At 42.6% G+C, this 25,424-nt stretch overlaps 2 long non-coding RNA genes across 5 annotated transcripts in view; one reads left to right on the top strand and one right to left on the bottom strand.

The window, feature by feature from the left end:
- Positions 1–350: 350 nt before the first annotated feature.
- On the bottom strand, positions 351–15,314 carry LOC308588382. Of its 4 annotated transcripts, none has more exons than XR_014008680.1 (4): positions 15,110–15,314; positions 11,696–11,898; positions 9,370–9,453; positions 351–3,345 (listed from the first exon to the last, which is right to left on the bottom strand). It is a non-coding gene; the product is annotated as an uncharacterized lncRNA (long non-coding RNA). The 4 variants fall into 4 exon arrangements; XR_014008681.1 differs by having other exon boundaries at positions 11,696–11,832; XR_014008682.1 differs by lacking the exon at positions 15,110–15,314 and having other exon boundaries at positions 351–909; positions 11,696–11,828.
- Positions 12,523–25,424, top strand: part of LOC308588401 — a 29,312-nt gene continuing 16,410 nt past the window's right edge. The window contains exons 1-2 of the long non-coding RNA XR_014008713.1: positions 12,523–12,555; positions 15,881–16,018. This is a non-coding gene — a long non-coding RNA (uncharacterized lncRNA). The remainder of the gene's footprint in view (positions 12,556–15,880; positions 16,019–25,424) is intronic.

Genomic DNA, 25,424 nt, shown 5'->3' with positions numbered 1-25,424 from the left:
CCCCCTCTTCTTTTCCAGTTTTATTGAGATTCCCTAAACAATGCCAATGGAAATTAGGGAAAGCCTTGCAAGAGCTGAGCTTGCACGTTCAAAGTGCATTGTAAAACCTCAGCTGATCTTCAAGTTAATTAAAATAAAGATGCCAAAGTTGCTGGGCAGACTGATTTCCCTGACTTTATCTCCTTTGGTAGCAGAATGAGCAAAACATGCCTACTTCGGAAGTTATAAATAGAGCAGAATAGCAATGACTTACAGCCCGATCTGCAGTGTTAAAGCATGGTGGTGTGATGCATCTTCATGTTTTTGCTTTTAGTATACATTTAGGAATATGATCCAAATGACTGCCAACATTTAAAAATCTACTCTGTAGTTTTGTTTATTGTAGTCAGATAATGGAAACAGCAGATTTGAGGATCATAAAAATGAAACTTAGGCGGCTGAAATAACAAAGGCAACAACAAAATTCTCTCTCGCAAGTGGTGCCTTTGGTGATGCATAGTGCCACTTAATACACAGTTCTTCCAGATGCCATAGAGAGAGCTTTGTACATGGCTGACAGAGTTTCCTGGCATGGAGGCCTATCATGGAGGCTCTCCACCCATTCTCAGGTTTTCAAAAATTATGACAATTTCAGAATTTCAAACATTATGTAAATTATTCTAATCACAGATATCTATTGTTAAACCATGCAGATATAATTCCTGTTACTGTAAATATTTCCTTGCTTAGCTCAGATTTGTTGGATGCTTTTCATTACAATAAAAACATAAGTACTCCCCCCCCCCCCACAGCTCAGCTGCTAAGCAAATAGATTTTGTTTTGGCCTTCCATGAAAGGCTCCAACTAATTCCACTTGGGTTTTGGTCATTTTCCAAATCTGCTTCCGAATTCATACAGGGTATTCCACTCCTGAAAGGACATTGGAAGAGACAAGGGAGCGCACTGTGTTCCTGATGTGAGATTGCTGCAAAACGCCTATTCCCTCACACCCTCCCCCAATCCCTATTTATGCCTGACCAGTGATGGCAAGTGACCATCAGGACTGGCAGTGCAGAAGGCAGGAAGGCCAAAAGCAGGTACAACCAATGAGGAGTGGACCTAGATTCAGTGACAAGCAGAGACAACTAATTCTAGTTTTGTCCCCATCCACCTGCTGAGTTCTACAAGGGCAACACAAAGGCCACATCCACACCATACTATTAGGAAATTGGGTTTGTGTGGGGGCTCGATTCACCTAAATTCCAGGATGTAGTAAAAGTTAGAATCAACTTTGCCAAACATGGAAACCCCCTGGATTTAGTTATGCTTATGAGCCAACCTAGCAGTTCGAAAGCATGTCAAGTGCAAGTAGATAAATAGGTACTGCTCCTGCAGGAAGATAAACGGTGTTTCCGTGCGCTGCTCTGGTTCACCAGAAGTGGCTTAGTCATGCTGTCCACATGACCCTGAAGCTGTACGCCAGCTCCCTCGGCCAATAAAGCGAGATGAGCGCCGCAACCCCAGAGTCGGCCACAACTGGACCTAATGGTCCGGGGTCCCTTTACCTTTACCTATGAGCCAAGCCAGTTCATCCATTAGCATGGCCCATCGAGGAAACCATCAGTACGCAAGCCAGTCAATGGGGGTGAGGCTCCTTCTTTCCTGGGTGCTAGTGGGCAGAAGCAAAGGCCAGGTTAAGGGTTTCAACACTGAATGATGTAGGCTGCGGGGAGGTCCCTGGAGTTGTTTAGCAGTGAGAAGCGGAAGGAAGGGCAGAACTCCATGGGAGCTTGGAATGGTAGGCTGGGACTAAGAGACACAGAGGATGGCTTTTTGCTGTCCTTTGAATCTAATGCTGCCCTTAAGGAGAAAGCCAGACTTGCATAGGATGTGAATGCTCTACAATCCCTCCTTCTAGGTGCAGGTTGTATATATGTGTAAATAGAACTCTATATCATAAAGACACCCAAGTCTCTGTGGTGCTTCGCTGTTCCAAAAGGAAACACAGACTCTGGCAGGTGAACCTGCAACCCCTCACATCACTTGGAAATTGGGATGGTGTGTAACAATACATGTAAAGCACTATGATACCAATTTAATCAGTCAAGGTCCCCCCACCTGAATCCTGGGAAGCACAGTTTGTTAAGAGTGCTGAGAATTGCTTTTGTTGTTTAGTCGTTTAGTCGTGTCCGACTCTTCGTGACCCCATGGACCAGAGCACGCCAGGCACTCCTGTCTTCCACTGCCTCCCACAGTTTGGTCAGACTCATGTTTGTAGCTTCGAGAACACTGTCCAACCATCTCGTCCTCTGTCGTCCCCTTCTCCTTGTGCACTCCATCTTTCCCAACATCAGGGTCTTTTCCAGGGTGTCTTCTCTTCTCATGAGGTGGCCAAAGTATTGGGACCTCAGCTTCACGATCTGTCCTTCCAGCGAGCACTCAGGGCTGATTTCCTTAAGAATGGATAGGTTTGATCTTCTTGCAGTCCATGGGACTCTCAAGAGTCTCCTCCAGCACCATAATTCAAAAGCATCAATCTTCGGCGATCAGCCTTCTTGAGAATTGCTAGGAGATCCCTATTCCCCTCATGAAGCTACAGTTCCCAGAGTGGTTTAACAGTCAAACCCTCTGCCCTGAGAACTCTGGGAATGGTTGCTTTGCAAACTACAAAGAATTCATTGGGGGAGGCCATGCCTGTTTAAATTGGCATCACAGTGCTTTAAATGTATGGTGTGAACGTGGCCTTAGAATAAGGAGAAAGACGCTGACAGCAAGGGCTAAAGGCAGGAAGGTGGTAGCTGGCTGAGGACAGAATAACATGGGTGGAGCAAGGCTCCGCTCATCCTAATGGACCAGACTCCATTGTGCCTCAATATGTTGTTGCTTGTAGCATTCTCTCTCTCTCTTTTGTCAGATGTGGAAAACAATGGCACTCTTCATAACATTGAACAAAAGGAGAACAAAAGAAAAGAGGAAATGAAGGAGGGGAAATTATTGAGAATTGCACAGAAATGCCATTTTGTTTTCTTTGTGGGATCAGCACTCCTGCGTCTCAACTAATTGCACTGCCCATGAAAGCTCATTTGTAATAATTACTCAGTGATAAGGTTAGCTGAGCTACAAGGTCAGTACTCTACAAGTCTCTCCTTGTAACACAGGCAGACATTAAGGGGAAGGCAATAATTCCTTACAGCTATAAAAATAGAGTAAGGTCAAGTCACTCTCCTTGCAGTTCAGTATGGGCTGTTTGAGCCAACACTGTGTGCTCCTCCCTGCAAGATTTGCTTTATTTTCTTGTCAACATCATTCAAAAACTTTCACAGCAGTTTAGTATCAACAGTTGTGGCAGTACTTTCCCCAGAGAATCTGGAAAAGAAAGAAAACACACACACACACACACACACACACACACAAACAGTTGGGATTGTGAGGCAGAAAAGGGTTTTTCAGAGAATTGAAGATGGTATGGTGAATTTCCGGTAAAATTTTGGGGGAAATAGATTATTATTTTTTTAAAGTGTCAGAAGATAGCTGACAACAGCACCAACCAAATCTCAGGGAACAAAGAGTTCATAGTTGGGGTGTCACCATGGAAAAGGCCCTATTCTGTCCTTTACCACCATTCCATGTGCCCCACCCATAGGTGAAACCATGAAGCCACCCTGCTAATATTAATACATGGGCATCTTAATACAGTGGTACCTCGGGATGCGAACAGGATCAGTTCCGGAGTCCCGGTTACATCCTGAATAGAAAGTAAGACATGACTGCGTACGTGCGGGTCGTGTTTTGCCGCTTCCATGCATGCGTGTGATGTCATTTTGAGTGTCTGCGCATGCGCGAGCGACGAAACCCAGGAGTTAACGTGCTCCATTACTTCCAGGTTGCCGCGGAGCATAACTTGAAAACGCTCAGCCTGAAGCACATTCAACCCAAGGTGTGACTGTACAGTGAAAGAAGTTCCTTTAGGTGTCTGGGTCAGACTTGTTTAAATCTTGTCTTCTAGTCCAAACACTGTTTCCCTGTCATATCTGAGCAAACAAAATATGCAAGGTTTTGAATCCCGACAAAAACCTGAAGAACCTTTGTAACATGTTATCACTGCACCATTTTGCAAATTTTAAAAAGGGGCAGGGCATAACATAAATCATTATTCGTTTCTGACTTCCGGGTGAAGATGGCGGCAACGAAGACTACTTGTCCTTTAGCTCCACAGTCTGATTTAATTTGTTTTTGTTGTTTTTTGAATAGTTTTAAAGTCAGTTGACTCAGCTGTTATTGATAATTGCAACAACAGGCAAGGAGCGCATTTCTTTTACATGGACTTAAAAGCCATATATTTTAACTGGAGGACAGGCACTGGGAGAGCAGCTGTTTCGACTCAGTGTTCAGCATTTAGCTGATAAGGAAAGAATAGAAGTTCATCTCGACTGAAGGAGACTCTGCAGTTATATCAGTCTTGATATGGTTACCACACAAGCACAGACCCGCAGTGCTTCAAATAAATCGTCCAGAACTCCATTAACAAATTTAGTCCAGAAATATATACTGGACTGTTGTGAATCAGTAACTGGAGCAACTGGAGCAAGGTAAATGGAGCTAAGTGAAAAGCATTTGCGGCAAGATACAATTAATTTATCAGATATGAATTGCCCTAGTTCCTTAAATGGCGACTGTGCAAGAAATGTAACATATGTAATATGTTCCTGTAATGAAAGCTTAGCCTAAATAGTTAGTTTATTTGGACTTGTTAGGAGTTGATACATAGGCTTCCAGGCAACTGCAGCTTCCTCCATATAACAAAACCTCAACAATGTGCAATAACAATTGTAGCATAATAGACTTGGCCACAACAAAATGAAACTTTCACCATGGGAAGTTTTACGTGACCAATTCTCTTGACACAACAAACAGCGGAGGGAATCCTTAGCAGAATCAATGCTTTGGAAAAGGAAGTTTATGATTTGAATGCCATAATTGGTGCACTAGTTGGGTTACTGGAGACAGGAATTCTATCTGTAGCCTGCAGATGGGACCTACCAGCAAAGAAACTGAAGTTTGGAAGGATATCAGGGAAGCTGGCTTGAATTCCTGCTTGCAATTCAGATTCTGTTTTCATTATTCTGCTAGATTTCTTCACTTTATCTGTACAACACCTCTTTCTAGAAGAATCATCATTGGAATTTGGACTCCCCCCCCATTCACTGCTTTTCCAAGTGTGTTTATGAATCCATCATTTATTGCCTTTTTCTCCCACTTGCACTGTGGGGCGGGGAATGTGAAGTGTCTGCCTGTAGCCTCCTGAGTTCCACCAAAAGATGCTACATAGGGGCTTGAACAAATTAGGTGTCGGACTGAAATTATTTCCTTGGAAGTTAGCAACTGGGTTATCAGCATACTCATCCATGATCAGTAGCCTTGGATCTGAAGGGGTTTATTCAAGAATGGAAAACTCCTCGAGTCTATCTCCTGATCATTCATATTGGTGTAAAAGCAGGTCTCCAAGTTCCAATCTCGATGTCATTCAATTCTTTAGCTACTGAATCTGTTACTTAGTGAGCTCAGAGCTATCGCTGTCTTGATATGTCCACATTGTTTCTGCATTACACATTTTTGCATTTATGTTTTTAAATGAGCAACTTGGAAATGTTTTCACTAAAAATGCACAATTTCAATATTTTTTTGAGCCAAGAACTGTGCTGCAACATACAAAGAAGTGAAAAAGGTGGATATCCCGCCTGTGTGTTAGTCCAGGATGTATGACTCAGGTCAGTTGAAAACATAAGACATAAGAATGTAAAATGTACCTGTTGGATCAGGCCAATGGCGTCCCATTCTTACAGGTGGCCAACCAGATGCCTGCAAGGTGGACATGTGATCATCACCACTCTGCCCATCTGCGATTCCCAGCATTGCTATTCAAAGGTAGAAAGCCTCTGATAGTGGAAGTACAACATAGCCTCATGGTTAGTAGACAATGATTGCCTTTGCCTCCAGATCATATTGGAGGTAATAAAGATCCAATTCCTCAAGCATCCCTAGTTGACTAACATTCTTATTTTCTAATGAATGCAAAAGCTGATATTTGCATGACCTTTAGTGATGTTAATGTTTAGTGGCACTTTCTCATGAAGATGTTCAATAGGAACGGTGCAGAAATCAATAAATGTGATTATGATCATGGCTTTGGAAACAAAGGGTCACCGATTAAAATAATGTTTGTTCAGGAACATTCTGACTTCTCAGAGAAAGCTCAGCTACAAAAAGCACTGTATGTTTTTGTTTATATTTAAATATTTAGAAACTGCACTTTCATTAAAATTGTAGCAAGGCGGTATACAACATAAAAGCATAATGTTACAATAACATCAGTAAAAAACGTGGTTGGTTTTTGTTTTGTTTCTTTCATTTTAAATCGCATTCCAACATTCTGTCTAAGCAGTAGAGTTTTCAAAAGTTGTGGAAAAGAAAGCTGGGTGACTGCTGCCCAACTTCTATAGGGGAGGACTTGCACAGGGCAGAATCTACCACACTAAAGGCTCTAGTAAAGGCCACCTGAACAAAGGGATATATGAGACCATCCAAAGTGCCGCTTCAGAAGATCTCAGTGATCAAGATTGAGCTCTAGGAACAGGGTATACAGGGAATAGGGACGCGGGTGGCACTGTGGGTTAAACCACAGAGGCTAGGACTTGCCGATCAGAAGGTCGCAGTTCGAATCCCCAGGACGAGGTGAGCTCCCATTGCTCGGTCCCTGCTCCTGCCAACCTAGCAGTTCGAAAGCACGTCAAAGTGCAAGTAGATAAATAGGTACCACTGCGGTGGGAAGGTAAACGGCATTTCCGTGCGCTGCTCTGGTTCACCAGAAGCGGCTTAGTCATTCTGGCCACATGACCCAGAAGCTGTACGCCGGCTTCCTTGGCCAATAAAGCGAGATGAGCGCCACAACCCCTAATGGTCAGGGGTCCCTTTACCTTTTTATACAGGGAATACGGTGAGGTGTGAAGAGAAGAGAGGAAATAGGATGCATGGTATGAAGCACAATGATAGGAATGTCACAAGTTCTTGATCACAGGAGCCCAAACCTGAAATATACTGGGCTGATATAAAAGAAAATTGTGGAGCAGTTATAAGCTCCCAGGAAGTGTGTTTATTGGTTATTGGATCACTTTCTCTGCAAGCAGAGAGGGAGCTGTTAAGTATAATGTTTAATTGTACAATGAAATGGGAAATGGTTCTGAGACTTCAGATAGCCATGCAACCATCACTACTCCACTGTCCAACAGTGGTAGGGAATGAAAAGGGATGTGTCAGAAGTGGGTTGGGAAAATTCTTTGATCCATGTGATTCAAAGCCCTCTCATTCCCCATACAAGCCCCCCAGAGAGAAAAATGATGGCAGCCTCCAGAGCTGGCATAGTTCCTTTACCTTCCATTGAAACCAAAAGGGGGGAGAATGTGAAAAGGACAACCAAGTACCAATAGTGTGGGGATAGAGGTGGGGGAGAGCTGCTCCACCAGTTTCCGCTCTCGCAAGCAGCAAGTCCAATGTGGTTTAGGAAATGGCCTTTCCTTTGCAACTGACTCTCCCCCTGCCCTCCATGGGCTCTGTAAAACTGGACACAAGTCAAAATCAAAGCTGAGCAATCTGCTATTTATCTTATTCACAATACAATAGGGCTCAAAGGATGTTAAAAGAGCAATTGGAATAAAGCAGAGAGAAAAGAAACTGACAATACTGAGGAAAACTGATTAAGAACAGCATATAACTCTAGAAGAAATAGCCAGAGGTTTTCCCTTCTTTACAGGGTTCAGGTCTACACTGGGCGTGGGGTATGGACTCCTTCAGAACCACTTTACCCCCCTCTCCAGCTCCTAGATCTCAACTGTCTTTTTCACTGACAGCTAACTCACAACTGACTAGAATCTCCATACAATCAGAGCATGCTGTCACCCAGACTAATAGCAAAAATAGCCCTTTAAGTCATACACTGAATGGTCTCTGTTGTACTTCCAACACTAGGAACACCACATTTGGTGGCTTTGTTGTAGCTGAGCAGGTGAACAGGAAGTAAGGCATTGGAGGGGAAAGTATATAGCCAAGAGCTAAAGAGAATTATGGGAGGCAGGAGAGAGAGGAAGGAGGGAGGCATAATTCCCATCAGGAGACAATCTGACTGAAGGAACAATAACCAGAAATCCCTTCTAGAACAGCAAAGGTGCAAAATGATGCTTGAAATTATTGGTCATCCTGATGCGCAGCCCAGAATATTTTTTAAGGGGGGAAAGAATTTCTTCTTTGGTGGAAAGAGGATTACAATTCTTTAACACAGCAGTTTTAAAAAATAGTTCCTGTTGGAAACTGCTCGGTGAACTGGATTAATGGAGAGAGTGCAAGGAAGGCTGTCAAGAGACCTTGAAAAATACAGCATATCACATCTGGATCTGTAATCTATCACATAGATGTCACCAGTCACAGCACACACTCACAGTGAGATTTTCAACGCAGTTTAAGATAGATGCTATAGGCAATCAATCCCTTTTTCATTTGATTTCCTGCGAAAAAGCTACACAGAATTTAAAACAGATGAAAGCTAATGGGTCTTTTATGCATTACACCCAAGTCCTATTTAATTTAACTGAAAATGAGATTCCACTTCTGCAAATGTTTGAAAGTCATAGAATTGGAGAGGTAGGTGTGATCCCCATCAAAAGATATATTGCAAGTATGGCACACTAGCAGACCAAGTGTCCTTATTTACTCCAGAATTTGGAAGTGGGGCATTGGTGTAACATTTGCATGAGAGGCATGTGAGCAATCTGGGGTTGTGGCTTTGCTCCAGTGTTTGGTTGCCCTTTCTAAAAACAACAGCCAACTCTTTAATGCACATTTCTCATAATATGCATATATTTGTATTCAGTTTTGCTTAATATAATGCATTTTAGTGCTTTTCTCCCATGAATACATTTATTCTTATGCACACGTTTCCCCAATGTACACCTTTGTGTGGCCATTTTGTTTTCACTGGAGAGCAGCATTGCAAAATGTAGAGAAGGGCAACATTCAAAAGAATGCATTTCTTTCAGGAGGTGCAAATTTTCCCCCATGCCAAACCTGTGGCCCTCCATATGTTGGACTACAGCTCCCATCATCCCTCATCAGTGCCTGTGCTTGCTGGAGATTATTCCTGCATTGCAGGGGGTTAGACTAGATGTCCCTCGAGGTCCCTTCCAACTCTACAATTCTATGATGGGAGTTCAGCAGCTGAAAAGCCACAAATCCTGCCTCCCTTGTTTTATATACCCTGCGCCACAGAGCCTCACTTCTCATCCTTCTCATTGCTTGTTCAGTGTTCCTGCTGCTCTGCTCTTAAATGTGGCGTGCACTTACCCCAATGATGCCAGACTTCTCAAGGTGCTGTGCAAGTGCTCTTCTCATAGTCCTTTATAACAATCGCGTATGACAGAGCAACTGCTGAAATCAATGGAGATACAGCTGAGAAGATTTTTACCCAATTCACTTTGCTGCTACCCTTTGATTATTACAAATACAGCCTAAACAAACATTAAACATTGATGAGCGAACTGAAATGTGTATGCATTGTTTGCTACAGCTGCTCTGGAGAGGGAAAGAAATCATTGGTTCAAAATGCCTTAGTTATGTCAATTATTGTCACGAAGGAGCTACTTGCTGCACTCATCGTTTCAGTAGCATATCCGAGATCTGTCCCACAGATCAGAGGAGATCATTTTCCCCTGAAACACTGATTTAATTCAAAACCCGACTGTTTTAAACTTTGAATGATCTGTTATACTGAGCATGACATCCCAGGACTCGTGAAGGAGGCTTGGGATACGTTGTTTTCTGATCCAGTGCTTTGAATAAGAATAAGAACAAAAAAGACTGTCTGCCATAAAATGCCTGCTAATATTATGTGAGTTTGCAAAAAAAAAAAAAATCTGACTCAGATGTTTGGCCTAATCATCCTTCAAGTCAAGTGAAAGGGGCAGAAGCAGCCACTGTGTGTATGAAAATCTAATAATTGCAGTAGCCCTTTTCAGGTGAAGTGCTCACACAATCTGTCAATGCATTATTAGGAAGTGGAGCTGTGCCAATTAGGCCCCTCCCCTGACATTCAATGGTTCCCTCCGTTGAAAAAAATAAATGTGTCTTGGCACAATAGAAGCTGTTGGGTCTATTTGGTGCCTTGTGTTCTAATGGTTTCTTAATATTTTCCCAGGACATTTGCATCTTTTAGGACAAGGCTTACTGTTCCCCTTTCAGGGTATCAATGTTACTGACAGGGCAGGTTTTTATGCAATGCCACATTGTTTAATAAATCATGGATATGTTAGCATGTAAAATAGAGCAGCATGGGCCGACTTATAAATAATTAAATATTCATTTGCATAAAGATGAAGAGCATATTAAATACCAGAGGAAATGGAACGAGATAGGACTGTATGTCCTGATGAAAGCAGGGAAAGAGGGAGGTCATCACATACACAGACAGCTGCAGAGAGGCACACAATCGCAGGTTGGGGTGGTGGTAAAATTCACTGCAAGTTTCAAAGGCCTGCTCCAGCACACATTTACCAATTTCATTTTTTAATAGAACAGCTTATTTTAAGAGAGTGTTGTTGTTGCTTTCATAACCAGGGATGAAGGCATTCTTGAGAAATAATTGTAATGCAGAAGTGACAAAAGAAGACACAACTGGAAGAATTCCTTTCTTAAGGCCTAAGACAAGGGTGGGGAACCTGTAGCTCTCCAGATGTTAGACTGTCATCCCTGACTATTAGGCACAATGGCTGGGACTACTGGAGCTTGGAGTCCAATAGTATCTGGAGGGATACAGGCTTCTGTCCCTGCTGCAGACATAGTGGCCACTTCCTTTGATCACACCGTGCCTTGACCAGCTTCCCTAGCACTGTTGTTTCCCACCCTCACTCTCCACACATACTGTTCCTCTTGAATTTAAGCAGCGGATGAAGATAACCTTCCCTCGGATTGGTCTCTTTTTGCCTAAACCCCTTTCTCCGCTGCCCTTTTAATCAGGTCACCTTCCTTTGAGCTTTTTTTAAACCCCAGTCCACTTCTGATTAGTCTGTACCTTTTGTTTTGCTCTGTGACCTCTTCCTAATCCCCAATTTACATTTAGCTTGGTGTATTTATAATCCCAACCAAACTGCCTTCCCTTACAATAAGTTGGACTGCCTGTTGTTTATAAGTTTGTTTTTTGAGCAGTCGACTTGGCAAGGCTGAGGCCCTAAGGACGAGGATGAACCAGGATTCTCAGACAAGGCTTCTGGGAGGTCATCAGCACAGCAGGAGCATTCAGCCTCTGAAGCAAAATCTGAGGTTGAATGGGACCTGAGCCTACATGAGCAACAGCACCTTAAACAGCAGGTGGAATCCTACTCCATAAGAAAAAATTACAGGAGTCAATCAAAGACTCCTCAGGAGTCAATGTCTCCTCACAAGTAAGGTCCTTCTCATGAGGAGAGCTCTCATTGACAACAGCTGGTGGAATTCAGCTTGAACCTGGGTGTGGCTCCAGCAGCTGCAGCTCAAAAGCCTCAGTGCCAGGCTGGAAGAGCTACTGGAATAATGTTTTTCTACTAGCATTGTGCCTTGCACCTGACCTTTGTTGCCTAGAAGCAGAACTCAGGTTTTCCCTTGACTTGCCTGAGCCCTTCCTTGAATCTCTGCTTACCTGGACTGCTCATCAATTTGCTTCTTGCTTGAACCACTGTTTGCCTGAGAATGGATTTCATTCAGACTGGCCTTGGATATTGCTGCTGTCTGTGGTAGCTCTGCTGTCTGAAAGTTCCCCAGCAACTTGGGACCCAACTAGGACAGGACACGAGTTTGTGTAAAATGTCTTCCTCTAAACACAGCACAATTTCCCACCAAGGTCTGAAACCCCCACAGTTTGAAAAGAAAAAGAAAAAAAGAATCCAGTTAAGCCTGTGCAGTTACCAAGCACACTTGAGCTCCAGGATTTAGAAATTTAGGACAGGTGAGGAAATTGGTTGTTTTTCAGTCATTGTGAAGTCATCCCATGGGAACAGCACACTGTGCCACTAATGGGAGATAACCTGTGTTAATGAGAGGCTTAATGAGGCAGTTTGCTGAGAGGTCAGCAGATTTGTCCATGACAACAGTGGAAAGAAATGTGGAAATGTACAATCACCCCAGAGATGCTGGTAATATCACCAGAGAGGCTTGAGTCTGAGGCTGCAAGTCTGAAGAATAGCCAAAAGCCAAATCTCTTAACAAAGAGAAACCTTGTGGGTTTACAAGGCCACCTTTGAGTGCTTGCCTCTTAATCCTTGCCTCTTAATGAACCTTCTGTTAGTCAGAAGGATTTACTATTGATAATTCATGTACACTTTTGACATTGTTTCTCATAACAGGTTTTCTGCATGCCACATTCCCTGCCTGAGTGGGACCATAATCCTGTTAGTGATATCACTGTCTGTTGCTATGGAAATGTACCTGGTGATACAAATTCAGCACAATAATGCCTTCTCTGCTTGATCAACAGTCAAGAAGACATATGCATGTGTATCTGTGAGTGACTGTAACTGTTGTATTATGTCTTTCACCAGAGTCGACAAAAGCGCTGTCTTTAAGTACTTGGAGTCCTGGGCATGCATTAGGGACTAAGTAACTGTGAACGTAAAGGGTATTGAGAAACCTTTACATGATAAATACATTTATTTGTCTAGAGTCCATGTAAGCGGAAATAGAACATTGACTAAACAACATAAATGGTAGGGCTGTGCATGGGTCCCAAGATTCATCTTGTATCTATATTTCTGTTTTGGTCAGTTTTGGGGTTTGATTTTTTTACAATTTTCTGTGATCTCTTCAGTCTGTGTTTCTTTGAGTGGCAAACCATCAGGGAATATATGCAATGAAGTTGATGCAGACCATGGAGTCACTTGAGAGCCAGTGTGGTGTAGTGGTTAAGAGCGGTAGTCTTGTAATCTGGGGAACTGGGTTCGAGTCTCCGCTCCTCCACATGCAGCTGCTGGGTGACCTTGGGCCAGTCACACTTCTTTGAAGTCTCTCAGCCCCACTCACCTCACAGAGTGTTTGTTGTGGGGGAGGAAGGGAAAGGAGAATGTTAGCCGCTTTGAGACTCCTGAAGGGGGGTGAAAGGCGGGATATCAAATCCAAACTCTTCTTCTTCTTCTTCTAGTTCTTGGATTCAGATGGCCCTATTCAATAGGGCCTATTGTGGACAGTGTAGTGCTCTGGAATCCCAGAGTTTGTGGTCCAAGGCTGTGGTACTGTATATCTGGACCAAGAAATGATCTGAAATGAAAGTGTGAGCTGGACCATAAAGAAGGCTGATCACCGAATAATTGATGCTTTTGAATTATGGTGCTGGAGGAGACTCTTGAGAATCCCATGGACTGCCAGAAGATCAAACGTATCCATTCTTAAGGAAATCAGCCCTGAGTGATCACTGGAAGGACAGATCGTGAAGCTGAGGCTCCAATACTTTGGCCACCTCATGAGAAGAGAAGACTCCCTGGAAAAGACCCTTATGTTGGGAAAGATGGAGGGCACAAGGAGAAGGGGACAACAGAGGACGAGATGGTTGGACAGTGTTCTTGAAGCTACCAGCATGACTTTGACCAAACTGCGGGAGGCAGTGGAAGACAGGAGGGCATGGCGTGCTCTGGTCCATGGGGTCACAAAGAGTCGGACATGATTAAACAACTGAACAACAACAACATATACCAATAGCGCATAGGCCAAAGCCATTGAACTAGTCTGAAGAAGGTGACAGATAGCACCTGTCTCAGATGATCTGCATGTAGTCTCCATATGTTCGATTACCTAGTCAGGCATTACAGAGTGAGCAGAAGGACATTCTGTTATAGTTGAAAACACATCAATATGCAAGTCTGCTTTCAGTCACAGAAATAAAGACAGGCAAGACTGAATGCAGCAGCCTACTGTCTAGCCTAGGCTACAAGCAGGCATACATTCTCTGTGATCAGATGATGGTAGATGCCCGACTCCCTTATGTTACAACTTCACTGGAGCCTGATTGCTGGAATGCGGGTCACTAACCGATTTCTGAGTGGTAACATGTTTTCTTCCCCTGAATATACTGACGTTTTTTATTTCCTAAAGTAAAAAAGTTGCATTTTGAAGGAGCAGAGCAATAATTCTGGTTACACTTCTTATTACAGCTTGTTGACTGAAGCTACGAAAGGGGGGAAGGGGAATGTAATTGGTACATGACAGGCAGCTATTCCCTTCCATAATGCATTTAGGTTCAGACTGCATTTTGAACTTTGATGTGAAGGCTTTGGAATTAAAAAGCTGCCCCTGGAGAAATGCAGAATGGTCTGCAAATATGACATATTCCTGTCATCCTCCCCTCTCCCCAAACTAAGCATTGCTAAGTTTAGCTGCAACACTCCCAACAGGAATTGCTCAGCAAAATCCCAGGGCACTACTTTGAACATTTCAGGGGATGTGCTGTCTTGCACTATCAAAGGCTCATCCTTGCTGAATATGCCTTTGATCATAGCTGGGAGAAAGATTTGCAACCATGTGAAACTTGACTCATTTGGGGTTTCATTATACACTTTGACCATTTTCACTAAAGCCTTTGCTAAAGTTCGCAAACTATTTCAGTTGCACCTTTGATGGGTTTCTGGCACAGAGTTTTGCGAGAAATTCATAGATTTGCCGGGAAGCTAATGGGAAATGTTTCAGAGTTCTAGGCCCATCTGACTGCGCAAAACTCACCATATGCTATAGAGAGATTTAAGAATGCAGAAGTTATTTTGAAAGATCTCCCAAAAGAGAATAAGCCAGTGGTCCATCCAGTCCAATTTTGTCAGCTGCAGTTCTTGGGCCTATACCTGCTTTTGCTTTAAGGGAATGGAAGATGTAAATATTTTAATGCCTTAGAAGCAAGAAGCTGTTTAGGGATGCAGCAGGACCTTTGGATTGCAAGCAAGGAAGATGTGCTAAAGAAGGAAAAGGAGGTTTAGAGAAGCTGAATGTATTCTTTGTGGCTGTTTTTGTTGTGGAGGATGGGGTGATAAAAAAAAAATCAGTCCTTTTGTCAGATGGGGAACATCCCCCCACTCACCCACTTAAGAATATTCTACCATTCTCAGCAGAGTTTATTTTCTTTCAGCAAAGTAAGCTGCTCACGTAGATGTCAAACAAAGCTTTAAAAATAAAGAAAACTGTAGCACAGTAACATGCTGTCTGAGAGAAACTAAAACAACATGATGAGGCAAGAATGACAGCTGGCCTCTCTAACTGAACTTAACTGAACTCCCGAAGGGAGGGGCCGATTCCAGAGCACAACACAAATGCCCTGCCCACCAGATGGCAGACATTCTATTAATCAAAATAATAATAATAATAATAATAATAATAATAATAATAATAATAATAATAATAATAATAATAATAATAATAATTGTCCAGTAGCACCTTATAGACCAACTAAGTTTCTTCTGGTATAAGCTTTCTTAAGAAGTGTGCATGCACATGAAAGCTTATACCAGAACAAACTTAGTCTATAAGGAGCTACTGGACTATTATTTATTTATTTATTATTTCAACTGTGTCAGACCAACACTGCTACCTACCTGAACCTACTAATCAAATTAGGCCCCAGTGTTTTTCTTACAGTTTTCACAGCAGAAGACACAGAGAAAATAATTGTGCCTGAAAACTGTAGAGCCAAGGCAAATGATGGTGGCAAGAGATGACATTCTAGGCCTTATTGATAAATGAATTTATTTATTTTTTAATCCCTGGGCCAAGATGATAACCACCTGAGAGTTTTTAAAGAACACACGTATGAAATTACTGATCTTCTAATGAAGCTATGTAACTTATCCCACAGCAATTAAAGTGGCCAGCAGGGGTGCAGGAACTCACTGCATGGTGGTCCCAACATGTGGCCTGTTCCACTTCACAGTGGAGGTGAGAGGTGGGAAACAAGCTGTCCTAGGAATAATAGGATTGCAGCCGCAAATACCAGGTATTCAAGCTCTGAGGAAATTGCTTTAATGCTGCTGATTTCTCTCTCTTTTGATTGCTGTTTCTTTTACTCTGTTTTACAATCTTGTTGTAAGCGAGCTTGGAAATGTTTTATGTTGAATGGTCAAGATACAATTTAATAATAATATTTATGAATTGGCCTTAGAATTGGCCCAAAACTAATGATGTGTCATTAGCAAGCATGTGGATGAAACCCTAAAAAGCTGAAGTACAGCATTATTACTGATGGGCTAAAGAACATATTCAGGAACATACTAGGGCATAAACTGGAAAGGTTATTGCTGAGTTACCTCACAAACGGTGTTGTCTGCCAAGCTTCCATTGTCTGGAATTGGGCAACTGTTTGTCAACACCTCTTCCACTGAGTAAATTAAAAAGAAACTGATTGATCATTTCTCTTTATACCTAGTTCTATTCATGAAAGACTTGTTTTGTTTCTTCCTCATCCCCACAACATGTTGTTCAGTATAAAAAAAGAATCACTTCTCAAAAGCATATTCTTCTTAATCAATGTTCACCTAGTCTTACAAAGAAAGATGAGTAAATCTGACTGACCTCTTCCTTATGCTATTCATGTTATAAGAAAAGATGGAGTCAGAGTTTGCATTCCAACTGCTTTTATATGAGAAATATGAATAATTAAATTACTCATGTATAAACAAAGCAAACCCTCAGGCACTCCCTCAGACATCAGTGCTTCAAGCATTTCCCACACTTCTCAGTTTAAGTATTTAAACCTAAGCTAGAGGAATTTATTGAAGATGTTTTCAGATGCTGTTGTGGCACCATTGAGGTCCATGGTTTTTTTATTATTCCCATCCACTTTAGTGGGCACAAAATTGCACTTCTTGCTGCTTCCTGATTGAGCAACTGTTCACTAGGGAAGGACTTGACCATACATACCCTCAGTGAAGCACTCTGCTCTTTGTGAGAGCTAAATGAAGCTATAATTTCAGACTGACAATATGGCTTGGGAAAGCCCAGCATGAAGTAGGTATCTTTCATTAAACCAAGAAAGCATTTCCTAGGTGTGAGAGAAAACAATGTTTTGTGCTCTGAGTACCAAAACCCATCCCTCATGGAAATAAAGACACAGTGGAGACAGAATTTAGTTTAAATATTAATGGGCAAATTTTGGCCACAACTTTATTGAATACACAAATGGGACTGGTATTGACTTAGGCAATGGTATCAAAACTACAACTGGCTCCTGCCCCACCCTGCAGAAAGCCTTTAAGGGTAAACAACCAGCAGGGGGATCTCCGTCAGTGTATATTGACTGGTGCTCATCCCTGGGGTTCCCGGGGGTCCTGGCATGGCCCTAGCCCCTCTCTGGGCTACGGACGATCCAGACCCCTGGATTCCTTTAACAGAATACCCTATTCATTGGAGGGGCAGCTGATGGCTGCACCTCCCCTCCCCACATTCCCCTAAACCAATGCCTAACCACCAAACCTTACAAAGTTGTGACGATTGCTAAGAGGTAGGCAAAAACCAAGTGGCCACAGCCAATCTGCCACATTGGGGGAAATTCCTACCTGGCCCCCATTCCAAAACAGGCGACCAACTGAAGTCCAAAGCAAGGCCAAACACCACCTAATTAATGGGTGGGTGGGCGGGTGTTTGGCAGCGCAAAGCAAAAGGAGGTCCCTACGTCGCGCTGCCAACCCCCAACCTTTGCCATGATGCTAAAGGCCAGTGGCATAACTGTTAGGAGGATCCAACTTATGAAACATGGCAAAAACTTTTTTATACAGTGGGCAAGTGCTTCTTTGTAGGCTACAACTTGGTACAAGATCTAGGAAATGTTTGGGATCTGTACCAGTTGGCTCTGTACATGGAACCAGAGGCTAACTTGGAGCCTCCTGGCTTTCAGCATCCTACCCAACAAACTAAATTTCACTTCTAGAACCTCACAACTATATTTTCCCTTGCCTTTGGTGCCAGCATGGACCACAACCACCGACTCCTCCCTGGCACCATCTACCAGGCTGTCTAGGTGATGGGCAACATCTGCAGCCTTTGCACCTGACAGGCAAATCACCCTGTGGTCTGTACACCCATCACACACTCAACTCCCTATGTTCCTAATGATCAAATAACCCACTACCAGTATTTTCACACACCCCAGAGAAGTATACTCAACCTGGGAGGGGTGTTATCATCTCCCAAGGAATAGGTCCTTCTAAAGGACCATTTCCCTCTTCCTCAGAGTGATGCCTTCTTTCCCCAAGATCCTCATTCTCTATGACAGTGGGGGAGCTATGAACCTGGGAGTGGGACACAGCTCTAACGTCCCTGAAGGCTTTGTCCACCAACCTATCTGCACCTCTCAGCTTTTCCAGGTTAGCCACCTTGGCCTCAAGGAAAGAAACTTGTGTCTAGACAGCCAGGAATTCACTGTGCCAAGTGCATACCTACACTTCTATCCAATGGGCAGGCAGTGCAAAACACTGGAAAGCCCCCTCCCCCTACTGAGTTGCATTATTATTAGGTTTTGTTTATGTCAAGGAATGCAGGGGTAACTAACATGCTTCCTAACTTGCTTGGCTGTTCAGCTTCAAACAATCTATAGTTTGGAGAAAGGGTTGTAGCTCAGAGGTAGAACACTGCTTTGCATACAAATGATTTCAGATTCAACCCCCAGCATCTCCAGGTAGGACTGGAGACCCATATCTGATATGCTGGAGAGTGCAAGAAGTTGCTGGCCAAGAGGACCCTAGTTCCCCTAGTGAGTCCAGCTCAGGAGATGCTATTTGAGATTCCAGTGGCTCTGGATTCCAGTGGCTCCCAGCTGTCAGGTTCAGGCTTTCCATGAGGACTTGAGTCCAGTGCCTTCATAAGAAGGCATCCTCCCTCATCTGTCCAAGTCCTGGCTATTTTTCAAGGTCAAAGTCTTGAAAGCCCACAGCAGAAGCCCAGGTGGGTATAGTTATGTGGCCCTCTGGCTAATGGGAAGAATATTGTCTAGAGACATGAATAATGAACATGGCCATGGTGAGGCTAAGCTACTTGTGTACTATTGAAAGCTGGCATAGCAAGAACAAAAAATATATATCATTGGGTGATGATGATGGAGAAAGAGGTACATAGCATTATGGCTTACTTAGTTTAACATTTAACTGTAAAGTATTGATAGAATTCTGCATTCTGTTTTTTATTGTGACCTTGGCTCATCTCTCTATTAGCTTTCACACAAAATGAGGGAGCAACTCATATTTCATTCCCTTGCGTAGTAAAAGGAGCATGGCCTTGTTAAAAAATGTAAGATGGATGAGGTGTGCAAAAACAACTGCCACAGTGCAAGTAATATTCAAATGCAAAGCTGCCTTTTTCTCGAAGTTTGGGAATGTTTCTACTATGGCAGTGGAAGAATTTCCCTTGCGACATTTATCTTCATTGCTCCACCCATTTTTGCCTCTGGCTCCATCCACCACTGGTATGTGACCCTTGAAAGTTTGCCCAGAAGAGAATGCAGCTCTTGGGCTGAAAAAAAGGTCCCCAGCCCTGACACACATGAAATCCTTTTGCCTTGGTCTTAGCCTCCAACCCCAGTGAATGGAAGCTAATGGAATCCAGGCGAGCTGTTTCTGAGAGGCAGGCAGAGGTCAGGACCACCCTCAGGTAGGAAGAAAGGGGCAGCAGAGTGCAAAGGATCTTGGTTTCTTTTCTTTTTTTAAAAGTGCTTTGGCATCAAGACAAGCTTTTCTCTTGAGGCTAACAGCAGCTTTTGGGGCGAGGGAAGGGAATTTAAATTTGGACCATGTCTTGTGTAGGCCACCTCCTTCCTGCAACCCTAATTCTCAGGTTGTTGTTTTTTTAAGAATCAAAAAAACTTAAGTAATATATTTGATATCATGTGTAATTTGGCTGATAGTCTCTGGTCAATAATTGAATCAGTGGTGGTTCCAAGTTTCAGGAAGCCCAGAGCCGAGCATCCTTGTGGAGTTCCATGACAATGGCAGGCTTAATAGTTGGCAGCAGTGCTCACCCAGTATTTCTGGGCCTACAACATTTGCTCACCAGTGCAACCACTACTAATTTCCCTAGTAATTTCAGCGTCTCAAAGACATACCGTGGGTTCTGTGTTGTGGGAAAATTGACATGACACGAGCAAGTCTGCCTGCTAGGACCAGGAGCTCTAGGATCGGCGTTTCTGCCCAGTTTCTACCTGGCACCACCATGAAAGAGCTCAGGCATCAGTGGCATGGTGGCCTTGCTGCTGCACTGACAGGAGAGCAGTTAGACCTGTTGGTTCTATGTTAATTGCCCCACAGTTCAGTTCCTGCGGTGTATACATTGCATATAGTAAATTCAGCTGCCCAGACCTGATGCTTCTGTCAGCACCAGGCCCAAGAAAATTTGAAAATAAGGAAAGTAAAGTAGTCTCCAGAGGCTCAGTATCAGCCGCATGGAGCCCTGGTGCTCTCCGAGCTATGCCATGTGCTAGTGCCAGGCCTGAGTTGAAATGAAGATGTGATTTGTAAGGTAAGCCAGAGTTCCAATAAAAATGGAGATTGCATTAATTTCATATAATGGGACAATTGTCATTCCTGTGGAGAAAGTTCTGGGGGGATCTAAATCACCCCATTACACTTTTGTTCAAATTACTCATTCAAGTTCAAGATTATTTATTTATATATATATATATATATATATAATATGGGGGAATGGATGTAAATTAAGCAGAAGCATTTTTAAAAAATAATTAAAAAGCAGCCAAACTACAGAAAAGAATTGAAATATTGAGGCACAGTCAACACGACACAAACCATGTTTTAAACAAAGGAAGATGCTTAAAAGCTATCACTCACAAATCATTATCGGGGAGGAATGGAGAATCATTGCCTACAATGAAAAAAATGTGAAAAACAGAAAAACAAATGCAAGATACTCAAAGCGATAATCTAGTGATGCATTGTATTAAGGACATTATTTGACTTGAAAATCAACTACATGCACATTATCCAAATGAATTAATTGCCTTAACTCATCTGGGGAGCATTTTTTAACATCTGAGCCTTTGTCAGAATTGCTGGTAAATAATGCCATAATAGCACACTTAACTAGATTTTGTGTGTTACTGCAAGCTTGCATGTCATTCCCATATAATTAGACTTAGGAAGTAGGAGAAAGAAATAATAATCAAAAAATTATCCATAATAACAGGAAACAAACTCTGTGTGAGTTCCCAGTTGCTCTCATTCTCCTATAATTGGTATTGATGGAGGTGGGTAACTGCTTCAAGGCTCACAAAAAAATAATAATACTTACATGGTAGCCAGTACAAATCTGAATAATTTCCTCAATATTTCCCATCTGTTTTCTCTCAAAGGCAAGAGATGTGGCTGGCTTTTCCACATAATCTGGCCAGATATAAAGTATGCCATAACTTAATTTCTAAAAAGTGAAATTAAATGCTGGTTTCTGTGCAGACCCAACGGCTTTGCAATCTAAATGAGACAAGCCAAGCAGGGATGGGATGGAGATAGAAGTAGTACTTAGGGACTGGCTGGTGAATAGGGAGCCAGAATGATGTAGTGGTTAGAGTGTTGGACCAGGACTTGGGAGGACAGGGTTCAAATCCCTGCTCAGCCATGAAACTCAATGGGGGACCTTGGGCCAGTCACAGTCTCTTCGCTTAGCCTATCTCAGAGTTGTTGTGGGAGGAGCAGCTCCGACTGCTTGTTTCTTGCTTCCCTCATCACCACCACCACCACCTCAGTGAAAAAGAAAAGTTTTAAACAGTGCCAGCATAGCAGGGATGCAATTTCCCTTTGTTTGCTACGTGCCAAATGAAACAACGGATTAGGCAAGAGGGATGGAAGAGATGAGAGGCAGCCAGGAAACTGAGGTTTTGTCGGCAGAGCAAAATGATGTTCTGTATTAAGGAAGTCTCAGAGGTCACTAAGGTCTGAGAAGTGCAATTGAAAATTCTACACAAGTTGTATATCAACCCAGGCCCAAGGAAGACATTTGTCCAAAAGATGAGACCTCTGAGTGCTAAGCCAATAGTTGAAAAAGGCAACTTGGGTCCTTTGGTGATGGTGAACCCATCAGCTGATTAATTTCTTTGGGGATGTGTTCTCATCTTTATGGTCGGATTGCCTCAAACCATTGTTCCTTTCGGCCCTGTGCAGCTTCCAGTAGAGGCCCCTCTAATTTATCTTCTGTTGCAAGGAAACGCTTCAGAAACATTTATTTCTAGCTGGTATGTTTATTTTTATTGACTGGATCAACGGCAATGCTGCCCACTTTTGCTTTCGCATCCTTTTCGCTTCCTCTACTTCTGAGATGGTTGGCAATCTTCTCTTCCCCCTCCCTAAATATCTCTTGAAGCTTTGAACTAAAATGAAGCATTGGATTGTATAGTGCAGCCATGCTAAAAAGGCCATTTTTTAGCATATTGGTTGTTAAAACAAAGACAACCTCTTTGTCTCAGTTTGGTGGGATTTTGTTGAATACATTAAAAAAGAAAATTTACATTTGTCTCTTCCACACTTCTCAAGAAATTTGGGATAAGTAGCATCTAACTGACTGGGGAAGGGAGAATACTGTACTTGATGTAACATAGAGCCTTTTATTCTTAGTATTCATTGTTTCAGTGATGGGTTTATGCTAGTAATGTGCACCACACCTAGCATTCTCTCATTTCTTATGAAGGTACAGACATTTACCTGTCTGTATCTTATTGCAAATATCTGGATAAGTAGCTTTATCATTTATCCTTGTGAATGCAGCATCCGATGCCAGCCTTGGGATGTGTTGGATTCTTTTGTAAGTGTTTCCTTCATGAAGTTTTGTTTTGTTATTGGGGCTATATGGATAAAATTCAATAAAAAATACTTTCTCCCCCCAAATTGTAAAGAGTAGGATTCTGGTTTTTTGTTTTTTTGGTTTTTCTAAAGTGCATTACAGTTTATTGTTGCTGTTGTAAAAGATGTTAGATATTGTAATGGATTATGCTATTATGCTATTTTTTATCATACTTTGAGTAGTGTTCCTTTCTCTTTCACGCTATTATATGATTGGTGAAGACCTTTGGCTAACCGGTTAAGCTTTGTGAATTGTGATCAATTTTATCCAGTTGTTTTGTGGTGCAGAATGAAAAGGAAGCTCTAATATGGATGCCTGGATGTTGCCCTTCTTGGCTTAATATTACCAATGGGGTGGGGTGGCAGACAGTACATAGAACAACCCTTAAGAATCAGGATAAGCCTCTTAGCATTGATTGAAAGCCTTGTGATTAGGCATAAAAGCAGCCTCTGCAATCTCCTAGAGATGAATTTGAAGAGATTATTATGAAATAATGAGGAGGAAGATGGGAACTCAGGTGCCTTTTTGTACTGTGTGGGAGCTGCTTATTCATTAGCTAGTCCCATGCAGTTGGGAGAACATTAAATGACCCAGTGACGTGGTGTGAGCAAATTGTGTGTGCTTTCCAACAGACTCCACCCCATGTTACGAAGCTGGTTCGTTTAAATGTTCTTTTGGAGCTTTTTAATTGATACTCCACTCACATATGGTTGGAAGGATCTTCAAAGAACACCTTGGGTCCGGAGCTGAATCCAGATGTCTTATGTTGAAGTTCCAATACAAATTATATTCCCTTCTAGAGATGCACAAGCATCTTTTGTTCAGCCCCCAAAAGGGTTGAGCTTTTGTAAATGCCCCTATTCAAACCCTTGTGATGTCCCCAGTCTCCTTCACTCTAGTCCTCTAAGCACTTGCAGACCCTCCAAGTGTCCCTATTTGGAGAAGCCATCCCATTTTCTGATTTGATCCTGGAATGTTCCACTTTTCCTTAGGACATCCCTATTTTCATTGGAGAAATGTTGGAGGGTATGGAGTTATCTGAGCCGCAAGCTGTCTGAAGGCAGTCCTGTATAGGGAAGGGGTTTTTTTGTTTTGTTTTTTACTGTTTACTGTTTTATTATGTTTTTATATATGTTGGTAGCTGCCCAGAGTGGCTCAGGCAACCCAGTAAGATGTGTGTGCTATAAATAGTAACATTAACTTTATGGAATGGGATGTCCCTATTTTCATCGGAGAAATGTTGGCCACCATTAATGCCTCCTTTGGATTCAGCTCCTGAATGAGGTTGCCTCAGATAATCCTGTTAAAAGATACAGGATTATCTGGTATTCTGAGGCCTCTTTGCACAATTCTACCATGATATTGTTAATGTATAAGGATTTGTGCATACAGAGAAAAAAGGAAAAGAAAGAGTTAAGTTAGGTGTGCTGGTTAATTTTGGGGGGTGTTTGTCCTGACCTGCATGTGAGAGTGAGTCAGCACAATCTCAAGTATAAATATACTTGTATTTGAAGTAAGTTTTCTCTTGGCTCGTGCCCTTGGCCAGAGCCTACTCTGTGTTGGGACACTGCTGGTAAGACTGTTTATTACAACTGTATGTAACACGGGTGGTGCTTAGGGCTTGACAATCAGAGGGTTGGCTGTTCGAATCCCTACGACAGGGTGAGCTCCCATTGCTCGGTCCCAGCCCCTGCCAACCTAGCAGTTTGAAAGCACGTCAAAGTGCAAGTAGATAAATAGGTTCCACTCCGGCGGGAAGGTAAACGGCATTTCCATGCAATGCTCTGGTTCGCCAGAAGCGGCTTAGTCATGCTGCCACATGACCCAGAAGCTGTACGCCGGCTCCCTCGGCCAATAAAGCGAGATGAACACCACAACCCCAGAGTCATTGGCGGCTGGACCTAATGGTCAGGGGTTCCTTTTCATGGAACTTTGGAGTGTCAGGCATAGCCCTATTGGCTTTAGCCCAAACGTAGCAGAGTTTTCCTGCACAGCGAGGAAGCTAGTTGCGGCAGTAATGACTAGTCAGCTAGACTCAGAATAACTATTTACAGGATTTATTAAAAGGAAAAATAAAACCAGCAGAGTTTCTGCATACAAATAAAAGTAAAATAAACCCTCTCTTTCTCTCTCTCATAACCAAACACAGCACTTCTAACTCCTAACACACCTCACATCAAACTGTGCTAGCAATCCCTAGATAACAGAGTTGAGTGCTGCTCGTTAACCAATCAGAGTGAGTAGTTTCTAGGTCAAGCAGACCTGGGCTTTCTGCCAAGAGTAAATTGACACCAGCTTGAGTTAATTGGTGAAGCTAGAATCTGCAAGTTTCCCACGAGAACCAATTAACAGAAACTGAACACCCCCTCACAGATTCTGCTGAACAATTAACACCAAATACACCTATGTAGGAGATTATTTTTCCAGCAAACCTAAACCCTTGCACATTCGCTTGTTCTTTATCTTTGCCAATGGTTTAGTTAACACATCTGCTACATTTTCTTCACTTGATACATAAGTACAGGTGATTACATTGTCTTGTACACAGCAACGTACATTTTGGTATTTTA

This window comes from Podarcis bocagei (assembly GCF_964188305.1).
Source record: "Podarcis bocagei genome assembly, chromosome: 5".
NCBI lineage: Eukaryota > Metazoa > Chordata > Lepidosauria > Squamata > Lacertidae > Podarcis > Podarcis bocagei.
This window is presented reverse-complemented; position numbering and strand designations above follow the sequence as displayed.